This window comes from Triticum aestivum, chromosome 3B, assembly GCF_018294505.1.
Source record: "Triticum aestivum cultivar Chinese Spring chromosome 3B, IWGSC CS RefSeq v2.1, whole genome shotgun sequence".
NCBI lineage: Eukaryota > Viridiplantae > Streptophyta > Magnoliopsida > Poales > Poaceae > Triticum > Triticum aestivum.
The window spans coordinates 1,119,621-1,130,028 of record NC_057801.1 but is presented as its reverse complement, the minus strand read 5'-3'; positions in this window follow the sequence as shown (position 1 = coordinate 1,130,028).

Below are 10,408 nucleotides of genomic sequence, written 5' to 3'. Positions count from 1 at the left end.
CTCTTTATAAGGGAGAACTAGGTTAGTCTATCAAGTAGATAATATGGGAATAGGAGGGGTCGGTAACCGGGTTGTGGTAATGACCTTGAGACACCGAGGCTTGGGTCGGATCGTGCACGGCAAGCAAGTGAGTCGTAGTAGGATTAAATTAAGCATAGTCGGACACGTGCAATCATATCGATCGGCCCGCCAGGATTAGGCAGAACGTTAGTACATTGGCCACACATGAGATCATCTTCCCTGCCAGCTTCACTTGTACGCGGACGGGTCCTTCAGCTCGCCTCTTCACACCTGCATGCATGCAACACGGGAGAAGGCCTGCAAACGTAGACCTGTGCTTGTCTTTTCGAGGCCTAGCTCAGATACTTGTGCTTTTCAGCTTCCAGCTTCTTTTCGTCAACACGGGAGCAAGCATACATGATAGATACTTGTGGCTTTTTTTAGGGGATAATAGATACTTGTGCTTGTCTTTTCCAGTACCAGCTCAGATACTATCCTGAGTCGTCCTGCAAATTTAAATAAATATCCGGAGCATTATGGGTGTCGGTGTAAACCGTGCGTCAATCTGCGCTGCAGCAGTAGATGATTCGACGCCGTCCTGAAGAACTACACTACTCGCTGCCTTCCTCCGCCTTCAGCCCCCTGATGTCGTTTCGGTGCTCTTTTGTTTTGGTATTGTCAGTACCCTCTGCTCCTTCGTGGGCTTTTGATCTGCTCGATGTGTCGAGCTGTTTCTGGACTCTTGGCATGATCTAATTTGAGAGTATTAGCCGTCGTTGGGTTTTCGCCCCATAGCAGGTGTCTGTAGGCAAGTAACTGTGATGGGTTTTCCAGAGGTGCTTTGAACTCGCTTTCCCCTTTCTCGCTTCCTTCTAGCTACTGGCTTTGGAACTTTGTAGTTCCGTTATTCAGTTAATGGAAAGGGGTTATGCCCGGTTCAAAAAAAAAAGGAAAAACAAAGACTTCCCTTTGTTTTTGGAGATGAACGGATCGTACTTTTTGAATGCAGGAATCGTTCGGCATCCAGTTTCTTATACCTCCATAACATTTTTATTTTTGAATCTTAATGCATGAGTTTGTTAGCTCAAACGGCCAGCTTGGCTCAACCAATTTTGCATTTCACCATCCAAGTCATGTTGGCAAGCTGTCGTGGCCGTGCGAGCAAAACACGGAACTGTGCGTGCATGCATCGTCTCGTCCTTGGAGAGCTTCGAGCAACGTGGCGATCGACGGTTCGTTGTTGAAGATGACTCGTGGCCGACGACCTTGGTCATCAGTTTATCTATTAGGTTCGAGGATCCATCTCCATGCATGCATGTGGCGACATGAATGCAGATTTTCTGAACCACCGTCTACTCAATAGCTTGATGACTCCATTAAACAAAGTCCATTAGCTTTGCGTATCACAAGCTCGTGATTGCGCCGGGATATTTTAACGGCATTATATACTAATTGTTGCCCAGATCCAACAGAGGCACGTGGCGGAGAAACACACACTTGGGTAAGTTGTGCCCATGCATGTCTAATCCAGCTGCAGACCACATCGAGCTATTTGTACACAATGACACTTCCCTTCTGCGTACATAGGCAGTGCCTATTAGGCACCATGAGAAATAGAAGTAGGTACGTTAGCAGCAGCAACAACAACGAATGATAAAATCATTGGCCGAATATGAGGGGTGGACATACAGGACCACTATGAGGAACCCGTCTAAATTTGGGTTTCATTGAATGGACCGTCCGCCCGGACGTATAGCGGGGTTCGAGAAGTCCGGCTGTGGATCCTCTTAGCCGTTAGCTGCAGAATGACATGGATGGCCATGCATTTCTGATCTTCGTAGAAGTAGTAGTAGTAGTAGTAGTAGTAGGTGTACGGTGATGCACAGGACAAAACAAAGTATCGAAAAGGGCTTTCGCCCCGCTTTATAAATAAAGCAAACCGCCACAAGACATACAACCACAACAGGTCCACACACACACCACCCAAGTACCACAACAAAGTATTAAGGTTCTGCTGAGGGCACAGCTCAACAAGCCCAGAAGAAAGAGAAAAAACAAAGCCTGCCCAGTGCAGCGATCTAGTCAGGCTCCGGCGGAGGCGGCGGCGGCGGGGGCGACAGGCGGACGGCCATCGAGCGGAGATCGGCGATGAAGGCAGAGATGGCGTCCCGATCCAGGGGGCGGCTAAGCGGCCGCCAAAGCTGCAAGAAACCCGAGAATTTATAGAGAGCATCAGTAGCGTGACGAAGAGGAGTACACTGGATCACTAGCTTATTGCAAACGGTCCAAAGCGTCCAGGCAAGGACCCCAACCTCGAGCCACCTAATGTGGCGAGAGGACGAAGGGGACAATTGGAGTTCAGCAAATAAGTCCGGGAAATTGGTGTGGCACCAACCAACTCCCACCGACAATCTCGCGAAAGCAGTTCCAGAGGAACCGGGCGGAGACGCAGGCGAAGAAGATGTGGTTGGAGTCCTCGGGAATAGCACAGAGGGGGCAGATACCAGTGCCCGGGCCATTACGCTTGCGGACCTCCACACCGGACGGGATCCGTCCACGGATCCACTGCCACATGAAGATGCGAATCTTCAGGGGGACGCGGACGGACCACACCATCGATAGGGGGAGGGGAGCGGAGGAGGGGGCAATGGCCAAGTATAGCGATTTGGTAGAGAACTGGCCCGACGGCTCCAGGTGCCAGCGCACAAGATCCTGATCCCCATCCACCACCGGCTCATGCAGAGCAACGCAGTCAAGCAACTCACGCCAGGCGGCGGATTCCGCCGGCCCAAATGGCCGATGGAAAGCGAGGCGCCCTAAGTCAAGAAGGGCCCTATCAACAGAGATCATGGGGACGACAGCGATAGAGAAGAGGGTGGGGAAGCGGGCCGCAAAGGGAGAGTCGCCGGCCCAGCGATCAAACCAGAAGAGCGTCGAGAGGCCGGACCCCACCGAGATAGAGGTACCAATGAGGAGCACTGGAAGAAGCTGGACGAGGGACTGCCAGAACTGAGAACCTCCCGATTTCTGGCAGAAGGCAAGGGGTTGACCACGCAGGTACTTGTTCCGGATAATGTCCAGCCAGAGGCCACCATGACCCTGCGTGATACGCCACAGCCACCGGGATAGAAGGGCAATATTCATCCGTTTAGAGCACATGATGCCCAATCCACCCTGCTCCCTGGGCTTGCAGATGTCAGGACAGCTGACCATGTGATACTTCTGCTTGCCATGCTCGCCAGCCCAGAAGAATCGGGACTGGATTTTGGCGATCTCCTTATGGAGAGATTCATGGAGGCTGTAGAAACTCATAAGAAACAAGAGGAGGCTGGAGAGGGAGGAGTTGATAAGGATAGTCCGGGCCGCCTTGGAAAGCCACCTCCCCTGCCAGGGCTCGCATCTGGTCTGGAGCTTGGTCACGGAGGGGCGTAGGTCTGCGACAGAGAGGCGCGAGTCACTAATGGGCGTCCCAAGGTAGGTAGTGGGGAAAGAGCCCAGGCGGCAATTAAGTCTGTTGGCAATGGTCACAGACTCAGCGGGGGAATATCCCACCACCATAACATCGCTCTTATCGAAGTTGATCTTGAGGTCCGACATCTGTTGGAAGCAAAGAAGGAGGAACTTGAGGTTGGTGATGTCCATCTCCGAGCCTTCGACCATGATGATCGTGTTGTCAGCATACTGGAGGATGGAGATTCCCGAGCCCCCAGAGAGGTGGGGGGTAATACAAAGTAAGAGCTCACATCCTCATGTACTCGCATTCACCACATCCTCCCTTTCTTAATTGTATATATGAATTTTGTCTGTTCATTTACTATAAAAAGTTGACGTGTGATCCTACACTCTGGCTCCTATTCGACAAAGTTTGTGGCTCTTGACGGGAGGACGCGGGCAAAACCTATTCGACAACGGCTAGTACTGCGCTCCTACCTTCAAGCAGGGCATGTTCACAATGTGCAGCATGGACTCGCTACACTGATTATGCCACGGTCTACCACACAGGGCCGTGACCACTAGCGGCCACCATGTACACAGGGCCGCAACTTCCTCTCACGCCTTTTTTGGGGGGTGGCAAGACTTGAACTACACTTCAGCGAGCCCCAATGGGGGTAGCCCGCTCTAGACCTGGCTAGCCACAACTAGCGTTGAAGCCCACTGAATGCGTTCAAACCACCCAGTTGTCATAACGATTTGCCTATATATATAGAATTGCTGAACCAGAGCAAATGCAGAACAACCGCGACCCCAATTGAGCTGAGCGCAGCAGTAATTATGCAGCAAAGCCGTGATGTCGTAGAAACTAAGAAGTCCATGCATGCTATAATTAATATATCCATTACCCGAAAAAATATAATTAATCAACACATTGATGACTTAATGCAAGTTAGTTAATTTACGGAAAATCTTTAATTCTGTCTCAATAAAGACCAACGAAACTGAGTAGTAATTATGCAGCCAAATGAATGGAGGGAACACGAAAGAGGAAGAAGTAATTTTTGCCCATTTCTTTGTCAAAGTGTCGGCAGTCCCAACTCCTCAGAAGCCGCATCACAGCTCTATGTTTTTCTTATCCAGGACACGGAAGTGTGGTGTCCAAGATGAACACGTGAGGGGATTCGGTTGCAGGAATTGTGGCGGTTGGGGAAGGGGAAATCGCAAAGCTTTTGGTTCGTTGGATTTCAAGGGAGACAAACATGAACGTCTATCTATTGGGGCAGGGGCTGCTCAATTGATATGTAGTGATGCTTGATTACTCCACTAGGAAGGTTGATGCGCGTTGTTGATTTAGTAATTAGTCTCGTGATGTCCATTCAGGGTCATTCCTGCCACACCTGAGCCGAAACTGACATCCAAATTAAATGCTAGTTAAACTTGAGCTTGGCTAAGAATAACATGGTCAATAAAAGTTAACTGCAAAATAATATGTGTGTAAATAGTAAATAGATGAAATAGCAGGGGCGGCAACGGTGTAGCTCGCCACCGAAGTCGGTGGCCTCATTGGCGATAAGGGCGAGAGAGGCTAGTTGAGGTGACAATGATGTGGCCGATGACACCAAGTTATCCTCACGCTGCCCAAGTCTTCCATATATTGCGGACTAAACCGCCAATTTATGTCAGTGTTCTCAAGTTTGACCACCAACGAGGTTCAGGGCGCCACCACCTTGAAATGTCTGATGTTTCCTCAAGGCTCGAGTTGTCGCACGGATGAATATCACGACACCTCAAGTCAATGAGATAGCCTCTTATATTGGTCATAGCGGGTAATCTAGTGATCATCGTGGTGGCGAACTTTGGTGGGACAGGTACTAGTTCGATGATACAAGTGGGAAATTGGGGGATTGGAGCCCATTTCCGGTGTCATTTTCCATCATTGCCTACACCAATTAACATGCCTCGACTTACCAATTAACGTCAGTGAATCCAGCATAACTGAAGAGCATTTCTAGCCATGGACAGTTGTGCCGCTGCAGAGGATTGGAGCAGAAGCCTCAAGCCCGTCTCTCCTCCTTGACCCCAAAGCGTCGACCAAAGCTTATATACGGAACATTGACAAACGCGAAAATGGATGTAAAATATTTTTCTAAATATTTTACTAGCACTATCATCGCAACACTACATACCATTCAGCCCACAGGGAAACCAATGAATTCCTACGAACGCATGTTATTCACTGAGGAATACTAACAATAAGTAGCGCCCAAAAGGTTGTCTATGAGTAATTGGAAGATTCGGGGGATTTAGCAGTCTCAGTTGACCCCAAAGCGTCGAGCGGTTTGAAGCAGCTAGCTAGCAGTCTTAGTTTTACATGTAGGTACTGTTTCATAAGCTAGCCCTACCATGAGCATGTGTGTGTACTGTTATGAGACATGTGTCACCAATTTATAGAACATACTCAATAATTAGCAGACATGGACAATGGCGTGAATGCCGATAGAGACGAGAAAGATTAGTTGCATGCTTCAACCACGAAAATTTGAGAAGATCCAATGAACTTGTAGGACTTGTCTTAATTAGGAGACTCAGTTCCTGAGGTGAGTCTGAACATGCGTGCAAGTGCAACAGAGTTTGAATTCCTCGTTCCATGCCAAAAAGAATGAGGAGGATGTATATATTGGGGTTGATCACTTGAAGGGTGGATACTACTAGCCTCGTCAAAAAATAAAATAAAATATGGCCCACCAACCTCCACTTTTTTAAATAATAGAATTCATTTCATTTATACCCCATTATCTTTGCTTGACTACATAGCAAGCTCCAACGAATGTCCCGCTTCACTTTTACATGCTTGCAAGACTAGCTTAATGCATCAACAAATAGGTGAAACCCACATACACAGAGAAAAGAATGAGAGAGGAAAGGGGTAAAGAAAACCATGGGAAGAGGAGACAACAGGAAGAATGGAAGTTCCAACACTCATGAAAAGCTAGGTCGTCACTGTCAATGTTGATGTTGAGCATATGTTGACCACGCTGGAGACAGAGTCGACATGGCCAGCTGCGGTGTTGCGAGCAGAGGCAGGAAAGATTGTTGAGGGATGTTGGCATGGTTCGGAGGATCGCCTGAACGGACAATAGTAGGGTTTAGAGCTAGGTCCAAGTGGAGACACCTCGACGGAGGGGACGGCTTCTGCAGGCCAGGGAGGTGAGGCTGGCAGTTTTGCCAATTTCAGAGGGGGTTTGGTCAGGCGGGAGGATGAAGACGACTAGAGGATAGGGTTCAGGCAAGCAGGGCTAGCGAACCGTGAACGGTAGTGCTACAGGCTGTGAATTGTGGTGACCCGGGTTTCAAATGCATTTGAGGGGCTTTGGCTGGACGGGAGGAGGGAAACGACAAGAGGAGAAAGGCTCTCGGCTGTTGGATCCTGATCGCACTATATAGAAAACAATGTATGGCAGGTTGCGGGTTTTGAGCCAAAGAATTAGTCATTGTTGTCAATATTAATATCCAGTCATTTTTTGTCAAAGTTTCATGGGATCGAGCATAATATCCTTCTTTAGGTGTTTTTTTGGTTGTGTTAGGGTCTGTGTCCTACTTAAAGAGTCAAGGCGGTGGGGCTCTTTGAATATGAAATAAGGTTTTCCCCACCTAGCGCCCATCCCGGTGGTGCATCTAGCGTCATTGGAGGGCCTATGGAGATTTGTCTCGAACGGAATCATAGGATTCGTTCAGCGTTTGTCCTCGATGGATCAATGTGGATCCGGTCTTCGTTCGTCTCTGTTCGTCTATCTACAGGCTGGACCCTTCCGATCTACGCGTCTCTTCATTGACGACGGTTGCTGTTCTGGTGCGCTGGTCCTATGGGCCTTAGCATGTCTATTTCCTGACAATATACTACATTAAGGTTTGCCTAGCTCCAATGACGGAGGGTTCAATGACAGCGGCGCATCTTCGGCTCGCTCAATTGCATGTAGCTGTTGCTAGGTGGTCTATGGACATGGATGTATTTTTTACTTCTGATGTTCTTTGTACTACATTCTACTACAGCAAATTTTCCTCGCAAAAGACGGATATAACCATATCTCTATGCTTGAAACTAGCTGAACAAAAAAGAGTTACACTGTTCTACATTATTCCCAATTTGTAGAACTCGCCCATGAATTTGCAGATCCATGTGCGAAAAATTAGTTCGTTCCACCCACGAAAATTTCTGATGGACTAATAGGAGAATCAGTCCGTATCTTCTAATTTTAGAATATCGTGTTCCTGTGCATCATGCCTGTTTCTATTGTACAATACGGCGTTACATACCGGAGCGGCATTTTGACTCCCGGGCTCAGATAAGCTAACACATGAATATTAATTCTGTTAAAAATAGAAAACAAATAAAAAATTCTGATTTGTTGTGCTAAAAGATGCTTGGGTGCAGGATGTCCTTGCCAAATTTGGTGAAGTTTGGACCATCAAGGAGCTCTTAGAAAAAAAAACAAAATCTGGGCATGTGAGGGACTTTGAAATTCCGCACTGTTTGGATGCCATTTTGTCTTTGTTGCCACGGGATCCTTGATTGTCCCAACTTCACCAAAACAAAATCATGAGCATCACACACTCAATCATCTTGCCCACGAAAAGTTATTTTTTTTATTTCTTTTGGTACTTTGAACAATTTTATAGTTCACCAATATTAGATGTTTGTGTCCTGTTCACAAAGACGAGACAACGGCGGCCCCCTGAAGATAGAACACGGTTCTTCCCATCTTGCCCCATCTTGGTGGTGTATCTAGCATCGTCAGGATGCCTGGGGAGATGTATCTCCCAGTGGATCTCGCATGACTCATTCGGTAGTTATCTTTGGTATATCCACTCGGATCCGATCTTTGTTCTTCTATGTCAGAGTGTGTCTTCAGGTTGGACCCTTCACATCTCTTTGTTAGCGGCGGTTGATGTCCTAGTGTTCTAGTCCTATGTGGCCTCAGGACGACGATTTCCTGACTGTTTGCAAGCCACCAAACGACGGTGGCCCCGGTAAAGACTACGGTCCACACATCAGGGAACACGAAGTCACGTCGCCTTGATAGCCATGGAGGGTGCCGGTATTGCGCGAGCCGCCGCAAGCAGGTTCACCACACGCCCCAACAATAGCGACTGAACCGGTTGCGGCGAAGACACTGACAGGTGGGTCCGGCTAGGCCTTCACACGTGGGTACGGGCATGACACGAGATGTCGCATGACGGTGACTATGGCCAACACCCACACATCAGATATTTGAAAGCGTGCGACAGGGCCCTCGTGGTCGCACAGCCATACACTCAATGACAGTGGCCCTGAGCACACCCAATGGTTCACCTGTAATGGATCTCCCAGCTGGCTCACCCATGAATATATAGGCATGAAGATGAAAATTAGCAACAAACCTATTGTTACTCACGTGTATGAATTTGTCTTATGGGAAAATGAATTCTCCGCCTACCCTTACATGTGTTAATAATGCACTGATCCCTAAATATAGAACTCAATCTTCATCCGACTCGGTAGCAATCTCCCTTGTCCCACTTTAGTGCAAGATGTTTATAGCCCTAGCTTAACTACATAGACCTCCCATACTATTGAAAAGAACTGAGGAGAAATAGGATAACACAAGGGAATGTGAGGCATCAAAAGAAGCTGCGAGACGAGTCACCTGAGGGAAATGAAAAAAAAAAAACAAGGGGCTTCTTCGTAATGAGGCCCTTGATGTGCAGTATTGCCAACTTACACTCAGTAGCACTGTGTGTTGTGCCGTTACGTGTACCCTGTAGACTGGCAAGGCTTAATGTGGTGCGATGCAGTGGTGCAACAGAATACTTTGACGCTGGCTGGCATGATGGGCATTGTTGCTCTCTCTGTTCCCCAACACATGTAACACGGGCCATGGTCGAACTTGAATGTCCTGACCGCTTTTAAGAACACAAGTTGATAGTATGACCACCCCTAACAAAAATTGATAGTATGACCCTGACATGTCCAACATTCTTTGATAGCCATGACAATGGTCATCTATTAGGCTGGGACGACGATGTCTGCACCCTTGATGGAAATAATTTACACACATCTACTGGTCAGATAAATCTCCCCGGTCTTCCAACAGAAAAATAAGAAATTGCACAAAAAACTGTGAAAAAACAAAGTGTAGCTCAAAGGCAGACGACGCCAGATTACACCAGAGTCAATAATGATGTTGCGGAGCTGCACCATGGATGATTAGAAAGCCCAGCATCCATAGTCGAAGGGGACCTTGGCCTTGGTATCCACCAGTGTTGGACTGGATTTGCAATTGTCCATTTGCGGCATGCTCCAGGTTTTTCCTAGGAACTAACAAATATAGCGTACCCCAAATTGAAAATAATTGTGTCATGGATTCAAATTAACAAAATTGCTTATTGTTTGTCTCCTCAATGTATTTTCAATTTTGGTGAAGATGCTCCTTGATACTTGTGGCCTTGATCTTTGGGGCTCGCCATGGGGGACACAATGGCAGAGTTCAAGGTCGCCCAAGCCAAAGAGGGGGCGGAGCAATCCACCATCCTGTAGTCCAACCATGATGAGGCCGGTGTTGAGGTTAACCAGCGCTTCATCCGCCAGCAATGAGCGAAGATTGACGAACCTGTCGTCTCTAATGAGTCTGACGACAAGCCGTAGTTGCCATAGGCGCCGATTAGTCCAAAGCACGGCCCAGAGATCATGGACATATCTGACAATGACTAGCCTAAGTAGATAGAATATCTACATAGTACGTATGTTTATATTCTGCATGGCTTGTATGAATTTGAGGTCTAAAATTTGAGGTATTTGGATGCAGCGGATGAATTTTGAGGTGTGACTCGTCAGTGCCCCATTTGATGCCCGGATTTGATGTCCGCAGCTATAGATGCATCATTTCATTACAGAGGCAATGCCCTAATGTGGCACTCCGGTCCTGCACCTTTCTCT